This window comes from Hyla sarda, chromosome 6 (genome assembly GCF_029499605.1).
Source record: "Hyla sarda isolate aHylSar1 chromosome 6, aHylSar1.hap1, whole genome shotgun sequence".
NCBI classification, from domain to species: domain Eukaryota; kingdom Metazoa; phylum Chordata; class Amphibia; order Anura; family Hylidae; genus Hyla; species Hyla sarda.
In genome coordinates this window covers 259,662,571-259,675,662 of record NC_079194.1, presented here as the reverse complement: position 1 = coordinate 259,675,662, position 13,092 = coordinate 259,662,571, and the positions used below count along the sequence as shown (strand labels likewise).

The 13,092-nt window shown below is 43.9% G+C and overlaps 1 non-coding gene across 1 annotated transcript; it reads right to left on the bottom strand.

Moving 5' to 3' along the window:
- Positions 1-11,997: 11,997 nt before the first annotated feature.
- On the bottom strand, positions 11,998-12,069 carry TRNAQ-UUG (transfer RNA glutamine (anticodon UUG)). The gene has a single exon. It is a non-coding gene; the product is annotated as a tRNA-Gln (tRNA).
- Between the last annotated feature and the right edge of the window lie 1,023 nt (positions 12,070-13,092).

The following is a 13,092-nucleotide window of genomic DNA, read 5'->3' as shown; positions in this document are numbered from 1 at the left end:
TATAATTAATTTTAAGGAGCTCATATCTCCCTTGTGGACAATTGAAAAGTGACGTGAGACACTGTGTAATAAAAATAGTTTTTTTATATTGAACCTATGCTTGCACATACGGGATCGCACCGTCTGCACGGTGCGACCCACGTACTGTAGATTACAAGCACAGGACAATAAATAAATTGTAAATTGTGAACCACAATTGATAAAATCTTTTATTGTAAATTTCTTTTAGTCTGAAAAGAAAAAAAGTTTTGAATCCTTGTGCCCTGTAGCATCCTGCAGCATAAACAGCGATCTTTGTTACATGGAACACATCCTCCTACTTTATTCTCCTCCTTCACTACCTCTATATCTATAGTCTACTAGGGGGACTTGGGGATAATTTGGTTTAATAACAGGTCTGCCATTATAATAAACCAATTCCTCTCCAGAATTTTTTTGATTTTATTTGCACTATTATTATAATTTGTAATAAAATTATATTTTAACCTATTTTCTTCATTTGAACTTTTTTTCTCTTTATTTTTTGGTATTAAAGTGACAGTGGTCAGATGTGCAAAAAACACTCTGGTCCTTAAGGTGAAAATAGGCTTGGTCCTTAAGGGGTTAAATGTATACATTTTCCTGCATGTAGTTATGATTTTTTTCAGATGTAATACAAAATCAAACATATATAAGTTGGGTATCGTTTTAATGGCGTTTTTTCTTCCATCTTGTTGCACATTTTTTTTTTTCCGTTTTGCCGTAGATTTTAGGGTAAAATTACTGATGTCATTACAAAGTAGAATTGGTGGCACAAAAAATAAACCATCATATGGATTTTTAGGTACAAAATTGAAAGTGTTATTATTTTTAGAAGGTGATGAGGAAAAAACAAAAATGCAAAAACTGAAAAACCCTGCATCCTTAAAGGGTTAACCTGTTGGGGACGGTGGGCGTACCTGTATGCCGTGCGCTATTAACCCTTTAGATGCAGCGTTCAAAGTTGAACGCTGCGTCTAAAATGAAAGTAAACTGCTCCTGGCTAGCTCAGTGGGCTGTTTGGAATTGCCGTGGCAAAATCGTGGCATCCCGAACAGCTGTAGGACACGAGGAGAGTCTCCTACCTTGCCTCCTGTTGTCCGATCACCGAATGACTGCTCAGTGCCTGAGATCCAGGCATGAGCAGTCAAGCAGCAGAATCATTGATCAATGGTTTCCTAGGAGAAACGTTTGATCAATGTAATAGATCAGTGTGTACAGAGTTGTAGCCCCCTATGGGAGCTATAACATTGCAAAAAGAAAGTGAAAAAAAAAAGTGAATAAAGATCATTTAACCCCTTCCTAATAAAAGTGCGAATCACCCCCCCCTTTTCCCTTTTAAAAAAAAAACTGTGTAAATAAAAATGAAAATAAACATATGTGATATCGCCGTGTGGGGAAATGTCCAAATTATAAAAAATATATAATTAATTAAACCACACGGTCAATGGCGTACGCGCAAAAAGATTCCAAAGTCCAAAATGGCGTATTTTTGGTCACTTTTTATATAAAAAAATGAATAAAAAGCGTTCAAAAAGTCCGATCAATACAAAAATGGTACCGCTAAAAACTTCAGATCACAGCGCAGAAAATGAGCCCTCATATGGCCCTGTATGCGAAAAAAAAAAAAAGTTATAGGGGTCAGAAGATGACAATTTTAAACGTATACATTTTCCTGCATGTAGTTATGATTTTTTCCAGAAGTACGAATAATGATAAGGTGTAATTTTTACCGAAATATGCACTGCGTAGAAACGGAAGCCCCCAAAAGTTACAAAATTGTGTTTTTTCTTCAATTTTGTTGCCTAAATTTTTTTTTTCGTTTCACCATAGATTTTTGGGTAAAATTTGTGATGTCATTACAAAGTAGAATTGGTGGCGCAAAAAATAAACCATCATATGGATTTTTAGGTGCAAAATTGAAAGGGTTATGATTTTTAAAATGTTTTTAAAAAAGAGGAAAAAAGTAAAGTGCAAAAACAGAAAAACCCTCTGTCCCCAAGGGGTTAAAGTGCCTGTCAAGTATACAGGAGATTAGAGATGAGCGAACTTACAGTAAATTCGATTTGTCACAAACTTCTCGGCTCGGCAGTTGATGACTTATCCTGCATAAATTAGTTCAGCTTTCAGGTGCTCCCGTGGGCTGGAAAAGGTGGATACAGTCCTAGGAGAGTCTTTCCTAGGACTGTATCCACCTTTTCCAGACCACCGGAGCACCTGAAAGCTGAACTAATTCATGCAGGATAAGTCATCAACTGCCGAGCTGAGAAGTTCGTGACGAATCGAATTTACTGTAAGTTCGCTCATCTCTACAGGAGTTCCTGAGTTTGAATCTTAGCAATGCCTCCCAATTTTACATCCACTAATCTGAAATAAGTGTCAACAACTATGGTATGACACTGCTCTCACAAAAATTGGAAAGGTACAATCACACATGTTGGGGTATTTTTGCTGCTGAAAATGTGAAGTTTTTTTTAAAGATATTAAGTGGTTTCAAGAGGAATAGGTAATATAATATACAACTTCCTGATGCATCCCATTCTGGCTCTGGAACACTACATTTTCTGTTGTGCACTATTTGTTAATATAGCACCTCTTATATATGGTCCAGATGTGAAAAAATAAATCCAGCCTTATACTTAAAGAAATAAAGGCCCCCCGTGAGATATGAACTCATGACCCCTGGTTTAAAAAACTATTGCTCCAATCCCTGAGCTATGGAATCATTACCAATGTACAGTGATCCCTCAATATACAATGGTAATTCATTCCAAATGAACCATCGTTAGTTGAAACCATTGTATGTTGAGGGATCCGTGCAATGAAAAGTATAGGAAGTTATACTCACCTGTCCCCACCGCTCCGGACTGTCACCGCTGCCCTGGATGTTGGCCTCCATTGCTGTCTCTGCGTCCCCGCCGCACTGGACCGTCTCTGCTGCCTGGGATTGTCGCTATTCTTCGCTGTCATAACGTTGCTGCGCACGCCGCTCCTATTGGATGACGGGACGGTGTGTGCGGTGACGTGATAACGACGAAGGAGAGCGACGGCGATGAAGCGGAGCCCGAAGAGGACAGTCCGGAGCGCCGGGGACAGGTGAGTGATCATCACCGGACCACACGGGGCACCTTAAACGGCTATCCCGTGGCAGCTGAAGCAGTCAGCGCTGCCGGATAGCCGTTTATGCGATGGCCCCGACATACTAAAGCATTGTATGTTGATGCTGTCTTCAACATGTGATGGCCTCTGAGAGGCCATCGTATGTTGAAATTATTGTATGTCGGGGCCATCGTAGGTCGGGGGGTCACTGTATGTCATATAGTAAATTTAAATTTTTTTTATATAAAGGTAAACAAAACATTAAATCTTTTTTTGTCTTTGGTAAATACAACTTCAATATGAAAAACAATGCTGACATAACAGCCAGCAAAGATAAAAATCAACAATAGATGTTTACATCTTCCCAAAAAATTGCAAACCCTGGGAGTCCTAACACCCATAGCCTCATGGGGAGAGGGAAAGGAATGGGATTACATAAAAAAAAAAAGACAATTTATGAAGACAATCGTTAATTTCTAACGATAATTTGTTTTCCCTTAGTCCTAACAGTAGCACAGATGGGGTATTCCACCCCCCGCGAACTGGTAGGACAGATGGAAGTTTTATTGAACCTAATTAAACAATCAGTAAGACACACCCACAACCCCCTGTATAAGTAAGAGGGTCATCCTCTGCCTCATTGTGTAGTAACAAGAAGAACTAAAGGTAAATAATAGAAGAAAATAACTTAACTAGGGAGGGAAAGTTGTGCTACTGTTAGGACTAAGGGAAAACAAATTATCGTTAGAAATTAACGATTCCCTTACGTCCTAACCAGTAGCACAGATGGGGAAATGGCAAGCAGAAACCCTATGAGGGAGGGCTCTCATGCCTGACGGCAGATAATACTGTCCGTCCAAATGAGGAAAAATCGGCCAATCTACTGTCAAGTCTGTAGTGGGTGATAAATGTGGAGAGTGAACTCCAGGAAGCAGCTTTGCATATATGTTCCAAGGGAACAAGACTCCTTTCCGCAAAGGAGGTAGATACAGACCTGGTGGAATGAGCTTTTACAAACTCAGGAGGCTCCTTACCTTGGGATACCATGGCAATACGAATGGCATCTTTTACCCATCTACTGATGGAGGGCTTTGAAGCTTTAAGACCTCTTTTGGGTCCTGAAAAGAGAATTAGCAGATTTTCATCCTTCCGAAACTCCAAAGATCTTCTTATATATATCTGGAGACATCTCGAGATATCTAGGCAATGAAGAGAACTATCTTCATTGGAGGATGGAGGAGGAGAAAATACTGGCAGGGATATAACTTGATTTATATTTTGGAATGATGGAACCTTAGGTATAAAGGATGGCATGAATCTGAGTAACACTCGATCCGGCAAAAATTTAGTATATGGTTCAAGTGCCGAGAGCGCTTGAAGTTCCCCAATCCTTTTGGCTGAAGTGATTGCCAGTAAAAAAGTTATTTTAACGGTAACAAACTTCATGTCCACCTCCTCCAAGGGCTCAAAGGGGGGAGATGCTAACCCCTTGAGCACCATCGATAAGTCCCATGCTGGGACAGGTTGTATAATTGTAGGTTTTAACCTTGAGGATCCCCTCAAGAATATTTTGACTAGTGGGTCTTGAGACAATGGTTTATTGAGAAAGGCAGAGATGGCTGATACCTGAACTCTGAGTGTGGAAGGAGATAGATTCTTGTCTAATCCCTCCTGGAGAAAGTTGAGGATTGTGGCAACAGCTGGATTCTGTCCAGGTAGTTGTTTCTTGGAGCACCAAGACTGAAAAGTTGTCCAAATTCTTTTATAGGCTCTGTTAGTGGACTCCGCTCTGGAATGCGAGAGGGTATTCAAGACCGCACTAGAAAGCCCTTCTAGATGTGGAAGGGACTGGTCAACCTCCAGGCTGTCAGGTTGAACATTTGAAGATTTGAGCAGCTGTGAGTGTCCCCCGACACTAGTGCTTGCTCTGGGGGAAGCCTCCCGAATTGTCCCCGACTCATTTGCAAGAGTTGGGTAAACCAAGCTCTCTTGGGCCAAAATGGAATTATGGCTATGACAGAGGCTTGGTCCTGCCTGATTTTCATCAATACCCTTGGGATCAAGGAAATTGGAGGGAAGATGTAGGCCAGCCTGAACCTCCATGGGATTGAGAGAGCATCGATTGCTACTGGGTTGTCTTCCCTGTACAGGGAACAAAATCTCACCACTTTGGTGTTGAACCTTGTTGCCATAAGATCTATTTCTGGCATACCCCACCTGAGTATTATTTGTTTGAACATCTCTGGATGGAGAGACCATTCTCCAGTTGAAAGTCCTCTGCTCAGGCGGTCGGCGATCACATTGAGAGATCCCCGAATGTGAACTGCCGACAGGTGGGTTAGGTTCCTCTCTGCCCAATCCAAGATCAGACCCACCTCTCTGAGGAGGCTTTGTGATCGAGTGCCTCCCTGCTTGTTGATGTACAGTACAGCCGTCATGCTGTCGGATTGGATCTTTACTGCTTTCCCTTGAAGAAGAGAAGCAAAGTGGAGGAGTGCTAATCTGATGGCTCGAATCTCGAGGAGATTGGAGGTTAACCCTCTCTCCTGAGGAGACCAAGATCCCCGCACTAACTGATCCAAGAGATGCGCTCCCCAACATACAAGGGACGCGTTGGTAGTAAGTATGATCCAAGGAGGTTGGATCATTGACTTGCCGTCCTCGAGGTGAGACCACCATCTGAGAGAGGACCTGACTCGATAAGACAGGGAGTGGCACTTGTTTAGGCCCGAGGGCCTGAGATTCCAAGTGGCGAGCACCTCTGATTGAAGAGGGCGTAGATGCCAAAGAGCCCAAGGAACCGCATCCACGGTAGCGGACATAAGTCCCAACATCCGCATGAGAGTGCGAATGGAAACTCTCCGGGGTACAGAGAGAAAAAGGGCCAATTCCTGCACCCGAGATTTCCTCTCGGGAGAGAGGTAGAGTGTCATGGAGATTGAGTCGACTATGAAGCCGAGAAACCTCACTGAGGTAGTTGGGAGGAAATTGGATTTGGCCCAATTGACTATCCACCCTAACTGGTGAAGGAAGGATACTGCTAGTTGCAGATGTTGGGACAGGATCGCAGAAGAAGGAGCTCTGAGGAGCCAATCGTCTAGGTAGGGAACGATGCTGAGCCCCTGGAGCCTTAGAGCAGCGACTACCGCTACCACCACTTTGGTAAATGTGTGTGGGGCCGAAGAAATTCCAAACGGGAGGGCTACAAACTGGAGGTGTTTTAGAACTCCCCCTACCTGAACTGCGATCCTTAGATACTTTCTGGATACCGGATGAATAGGAATATGAAGGTAAGCATCCTTTAGATCCAGAGTAGCCAGGTAATCCCCTGGCGAGATGAGGTTGACCACAGATTGAATAGTTTCCATACGAAAGCGTTTGTGCTTCACATACTGATTGAGATATCTCAGATCTATAATCATCCGCCAGTCTCCTGTTACCTTGGGAATTAGGAAGACTGGAGAATAAATTCCTGACCCCCGCTCTGAAAGAGGAACTTCCTCTAAGGCATTCTTCTGGATGTATTCCAGAATGTAGGTTTCTAGCGCCCCCTGTTTGATTGGTGAAAAAACTCTTGTCTCCACATAATTGGATGGGGGAATTGATTCGAGGTCTATCGAATAACCATCCGAGATTAATCTCAGGACCCAAGGATCCTGAATGTGGAGGGACCAGGCGCTTGAAAAGTGGTGAAGACGACCACCAACTGGAATCTGGGGGGCAGGATGGGAAACTGGAAAGGTCACCTCGGCAAGGAACCCAGAGCTTCGTAGAAGCCCGCAGTCAGAGCTTTCTGTTGTCTTTGGAGCCATGGGAGCGTTTCCCGCCCCGGCGTTGATTACCCCATTCTCTCTGAGGCTTAGGCTGGGGGGCTGATCCGCCCCCAGAACGCCGGCCTCGACCACGAGAGGAGGAATAAGGAAGGGACTTGCCTTTCTTGTCAGAAAGTCCCTCCATAATGCGGTCCAGCTCAGCTCCGAAAAGAATGCCGGGTTCGTAAGGCATAGCACATAAGGTGTTCTTGAAAGAGTTGTCAACCTTCCAAGGTTTTAACCATAGAGGACGTCATCCAGCGGAAGCCAGGGCCATAGACTTGGAGGCCAATTTAAGATGCTGGGTGGAAGCATCGCACAAAAAATCAACGGCCAGATTGGACGTCTTGAAGGATGAAAGAATTTCATCTCTAGGAACCCCCTGGTCCAAATCCGACTGGATGTTAGAAAGACGGGTCTTCAAAAAGTTTGCTACCTCAGAGCAAGCTATCGCCACTGATGCAGACGCAGAAGCAGTGGAGTAGGAGCGCCTCATGGCACAGTCAGCCTTCCGATCCATTGGATCCTGCAAGGAAGACCCATCCTCAGCAGGGACTACTGTCCTCTTGGACAGTTTGGCAACTGCCATGTCAACCTTAGGGACAGGGCCCCAGGAAGAAAGCTGAGATTCCTGTATAGGAAACATGGTCTTAAATCTTTTAGTTAAGACCGGACCCTTTTCTGTTTTTTTCCATTCCGTTCTAAGCACGGGCAGAAGGGTATCATCCGCTTTAAAGACCCTAGGTCCCTTAGAGGCGGAGGTAGAGGCTTCCCCGGGATCATCATCCTGGTCCCCCGACCGGATGGATCTCAGAAGACGCTGGGTCTTTTCCAGCGGAAAAAAATAAGATGCAGTGACCTCCTCATCCGAAGAGGAGGACTTGGAATCTTTTCTCTCCTGATCCACAGACATCTCCATTCTAGGAGGTGAAGAAGGTCTGGCGCGTTTCTGAGAGACAACGTGTTTCAGCTCCTCAATAGAGGCTTGCATAGCCGACATGTTAGAGGAGACCCACACATACATATCCTGGACTGTAGGTTCAGTCTGATGGGAAGGTAGAGACTTAGCCCTACAAGGAGGGCACCTGGAAAATTCATAATTATCCTCCAGGGGAGTATTGCAGTCATGGCAAGAGAGGTGCTTGCGCTTGGCGGATCTTTTTGCCAAGCCTTCACGATCCCCTGAGCACTCGGTCGACATATCTAGGTAAATATGAGAGGAGTGATTAGATAATGTAGCGGCAAGAAAAAATTGCGGCTAGCTAAAATATAATTAAAATACCCAAAGTTCTCAGCAAGAGACCAGGTAAGATAGAGAGATAGGGAAACAGTAGTATCCGCAAGGATGCACTACTAGACTCAAAAAGACAGGACTGTGGAAGTACCAACAGCTCTGCGCTCTAGTAGGCTGAATGGCAGCCTAGGGGGAGTTTAAATATCCTCCTGGCTGGCGCCAAAACAAGACTCCGCCCACAAGGCGGAGTTGCAGAAAAAAGAAATCCTGTCTTACAAAAAACAGGAGGAAAAGGAACCCTATTAGTTAGAGGGTTATAGAAGAGGCTCCTCGCTCGGTTTCGCCGCATTATTGGCAAAAACGGCGCAAAAAACCGAGCCGGGAGCGAAAGAGAGAAACAGGAAGTGACGTCAGACGCCGCTGACGCACTTCCGGCCGGGGCCGCGATTGGAGTCGCGGCTCCGAGGATAGAAGCAGATGGGCGCAAACTAAGCCCAGAACTGCAAGTAAGAACCCCCCCCCCCTCCAACAGGAGTAAGGGGGTCAGCATCTGTCCCACTGCCGGGAGGACAGAAAAAAACACAATGAGGCAGAGGATGACCCTCTTACTTATACAGGGGGTTGTGGGTGTGTCTTACTGATTGTTTAATTAGGTTCAATAAAACTTCCATCTGTCCTACCAGTTCGCGGGGGGTGGAATACCCCATCTGTGCTACTGGTTAGGACGTAAGGGAAACTACCACTATGACAGTTACCTATTCCTGAAGCCAATTTGTTTTAGTCACCAAGCAATAAATATTTCCACAGAAAACAATCCAAAACGTCAGCAATACATTTCAAAGTCTGTGCCTGTGTTTTGGGGGGTTATTATAACACCCGTGTAGAGGAAAAGTGGTGTAGTTGGCCACCAATCAGATTATAAAAATGAAGGAAACAATCTGATTGGTTGCTATGGGCAACTGCACCACTCTTTCGCTACACAAGTTTTGATAACTCTCCACCTTTTGTCTTTTTACACCAGCCATGGTACTCTTTTTAAAGTGAACAGGACTAAGCATCAAGGTAGCGTGGCTTCCAGCACCCACCAGGTTTACTACAATTCCTCCGATAACTGATGTAAGTTGTAGCTGGAATCTATGCCACTTCCTAGCTGGCATAGACTCCACTTTGCCGCTTTCAATGTTCAGAAATGTACATCCATTTTGAGGGGAACAAAAGAGTAATATACAGTGACCCCCCGACTTACTATGGCCCCGACATACGATCATTTCAACATACAATGGCCTCTCAGAGGCCATGGCATGTTGAAGGCAGCATCAACATACGATGCTTTTGTATGACGGGACCATCGCATGAACGGCTATCCAGCAGCGCAGACTGCTTCAGCTGCCACCGGATAGCCGTTTACGGTGCCCCGTGTGCTCCGGTGATGGTCTCCTACCTGTCCTCGGGCTCTGGCGCGTCCTCTTCGGGATACCCTGCATCGTCGGCACTCTCCATCGTCGTCATCACGTCGCGCGCACGCCGTCCCATCATCCAATAGGAGCAGCGTGCGTAACGACGTGATGGCTGCGTCGGAGAGAGAAGATGCTGGGGAAGCAGAGGCCTTACCGGAGCGTCGGGGACACCCCGGGGACACGGCGACAGCAATGGAGGGCGACATCCCGGGCAGCGGTGACGGTCTGGAGCGGCGGGGACAGGTGAGTACAACTTCCTCTACCCATGGTCTTCAACCTGCGGACCTCCAGATGTTGAAAAACTACAACTCCCAGCATGCCCGGACAGCCGTTGGCTGTCCGGGCATGCTGAGTGTTGTAGTTTTGCAACATCTGGAGGTCCGCAGGTTGTAGACCACTGTCTATACTTTACATTGCACGGATCCCTCAACATACGATGGTTTCAACAAACGATGGTTCATTTGGAACGGATTACCATCATATGTTGAGGGACCACTGTATTTATTTTTGTCATTTGAAGTGCAAAGACAGGAATATAGTGAATAAATAAGCTTTTCAAACACAACTAGTGCTTTAATTTATTGCTTCCTTTTATATAACATCATGGAATAATACAGAGTAAAAGAAGCTATATTAAATACTGAGCTGTACCAGGCTTTATGTTGCTGATCATTAAAGGGGTTTTCCAGGCAAAAACTTTTTTTATGTATCAACTGGCTCCGAAAAGTTAAACAGATTTGTAAATTACTTCTATTTAAAAATCTTAATCCTTCCAATAGTTATTAGCTTCTGAAGTTTTCTGTCTAACTGCTCAATGATGATGTCACGTCCCGGGAGCTGTGCATGATGGGAGACTATCCCCATAGGAACTGCACAGCTCCCAGGACGTGAGTCATCAGAAAGCAGTTAGACAGAAAACAGCAACTCAACTTCAGAAGCTAATAACTATTGGAAGGATTAAGATTTTTTTAATAGAAGTAATTTACAAATCTGTTTAACTTTCCGTTGCCAGTTGATATATAAAAAAAAGTTTGGGCCTGGAATACCGCTTTAACCCCTTAATGACGCAGGACGTATATTTACGTCCTGCGCCGCCTTCCGCGATATGAAGCGGGATCGCGCCACGATCCTGCATCATATCGCGTCGGTCCCGGCGCTCATCAACGGCCGGGACCCGCGGCTAATACCACACATCGCCGATCGCGGCGATGTGCGGTATTAACCCTTTAGAAGCGGCGGTCAAAGCTGACTGCCACTTCTAAAGTGAAACTGAAAGTGACCCGGCTGCTCAGTCGGGCTGTTCGGGACCGCCGCGGTGAAATCGTGGCATCCCGAACAGCTGACCAGACACCGGGAGGGCCCTTACCTGCCTCCTCGGTGTCCGATCGGCGAATGACTGACCCGTGCCTGAGATCCAGGCAGGAGCAGTCAAGCGCCGATAACACTGATCACAGGCGTGTTAATACACGCCTGTGATCTGTGTAAAAGATCAGTGTGTGCAGTGTTATAGGTCCCTATGGGACCTATAACACTGCAAAAAAAAAGTAAAAAAAAAAAAGTGTTAATAAAGGTCATTTAACCCCTTCCCTAATAAAAGTTTGAATCACCCCCCTTTTCCCATAAAAAAATAAATAAATAAACATATGTGGTATCGCCGCGTGCGTAAATGTCCGAACTATAAAAATATATCATTAATTAAACCGCATGGTCAATGGCGTACGCGCAAAAAAAATTCCAAAGTCCAAAAAAGCGTATTTTGGTCACTTTTTATACCATTAAAAAATGAATAAAAAGTGATCAAAAAGTCCGATCAAAACAAAAATCATACCGATAAAAACTCAGGGCGCAAAAAATGAGTCCTCATACTGCCCTGTACATGGAAAAATAAAAAAGTTATAGGGGTCAGAAGATGACATTTTTAAACGTATACATTTTCCTGCATGTAGTTATGATTTTTTCCAGAAGTGCGACAAAATCAAACCTATATAAGTAGGGTATCATTTTAATCGTATGGACCTACAGAATAATTATAAGGTGTAATTTTTACCGAAATGTGCACTGCGTAGAAACGGAAGCCCCCAAAAGTTACAAAATGGCGGTTTTTTTTCGATTTTGTCGCACAATGATTTTTTTTTCCGTTTCGCCGTGCATTTTTGGGTAAAATGACTAATGTCACTGCAAAGTAGAATTGTCGATGCAAAAAATAAGCCATAATATGGATTTTTAGGTGGAAAATTGAAAGGGTTATGATTTTTAAAAGGTAAGGAGGAAAAAACGAAAGTGCAAAAACGGAAAAACCCTGAGTCCTTAAGGGGTTAAGCACGTTAGTTCTGTAGTTTTAACATATTAACAACAGCTAAATTAATTAAAAGTTTTCAGGTTCCACCGAGATTTGAACTCGGATCGCTGGATTCAAAGTCCAGAGTGCTAACCATTACACCATGGAACCACCTGCTGGAAAACTGCTGATGGGCTTTTAGAGAAAATCCACAATACAGTCTGTTCAGGTTAATTTATTGTAATGATCTTCACAATTAACATTTACCAAGCAATGTCATTTTGAGGCGCCCACCTTGGGATTTTAATTGATTCAAAAAATGTTTTTACCTTTTAAATACTTTGTATTACATTCTTTATATACATTCCTTACATTCCTGAATAATGTTTGTAGTTCTAATCAAAAATGTTTTGTTTTTTTGTTTTATTTATACCAAGTGGTTCACCCTATATGTCCTCCTGGCAAACATTAAAGTAATTATCTTTCCAAAAATACTTATTTGTGACATTTTAGATCAAATTAGATACATTTCTTCATATTATTATTTAGAACGAAGGTGGAGAACATTAAAAATATTGACCCCAACATGTTTGAATATGCACAGCCTTCTAAACTGGAGTCAGATGCACTACCATTGCACCACAAGGTCAGCTTTACTCCCCATATAAGATCACTGCATATTAGTATATGCAATCATAAGATTTCTTATATAGGCTCTGTCAGTAAGTTAATAACATGGAATAAATGTTGTATATGGTCCCATCAGAACAAGTCTCACATAATCTGTTGTAAATACTGGGCAAACACTGGGATCAAGAAGCATTGTTAAATGCTACAATCATAGCCGTCAAGCCCCCTCCATGTCTATGGGAGGAATGACGGCTATGGATTAGCTATCACAGCCCCTCCCATAGACATGAATAAAAGGGGCATGATATGATGTCATGAACACAGAAGCACCAAGCTGCCGGCCCAGAAATCGCAGCGGGTCCCAGCGGCTGGACCCCACCCATGATCAGACATCTTATCCCCTATCTTGCGGATAGAGGATAAGATGTCTAAGGGGCAGAGTACCCCTTTAACCTATTCCCCAGATGGATGTATATATACGTCCATTCAAGATCCAAGCGATGCAACTGTGCTGGCTATAATCAATAGTGAGAGCCACCCACCTCAACTGTCAGGAGTGGAGCC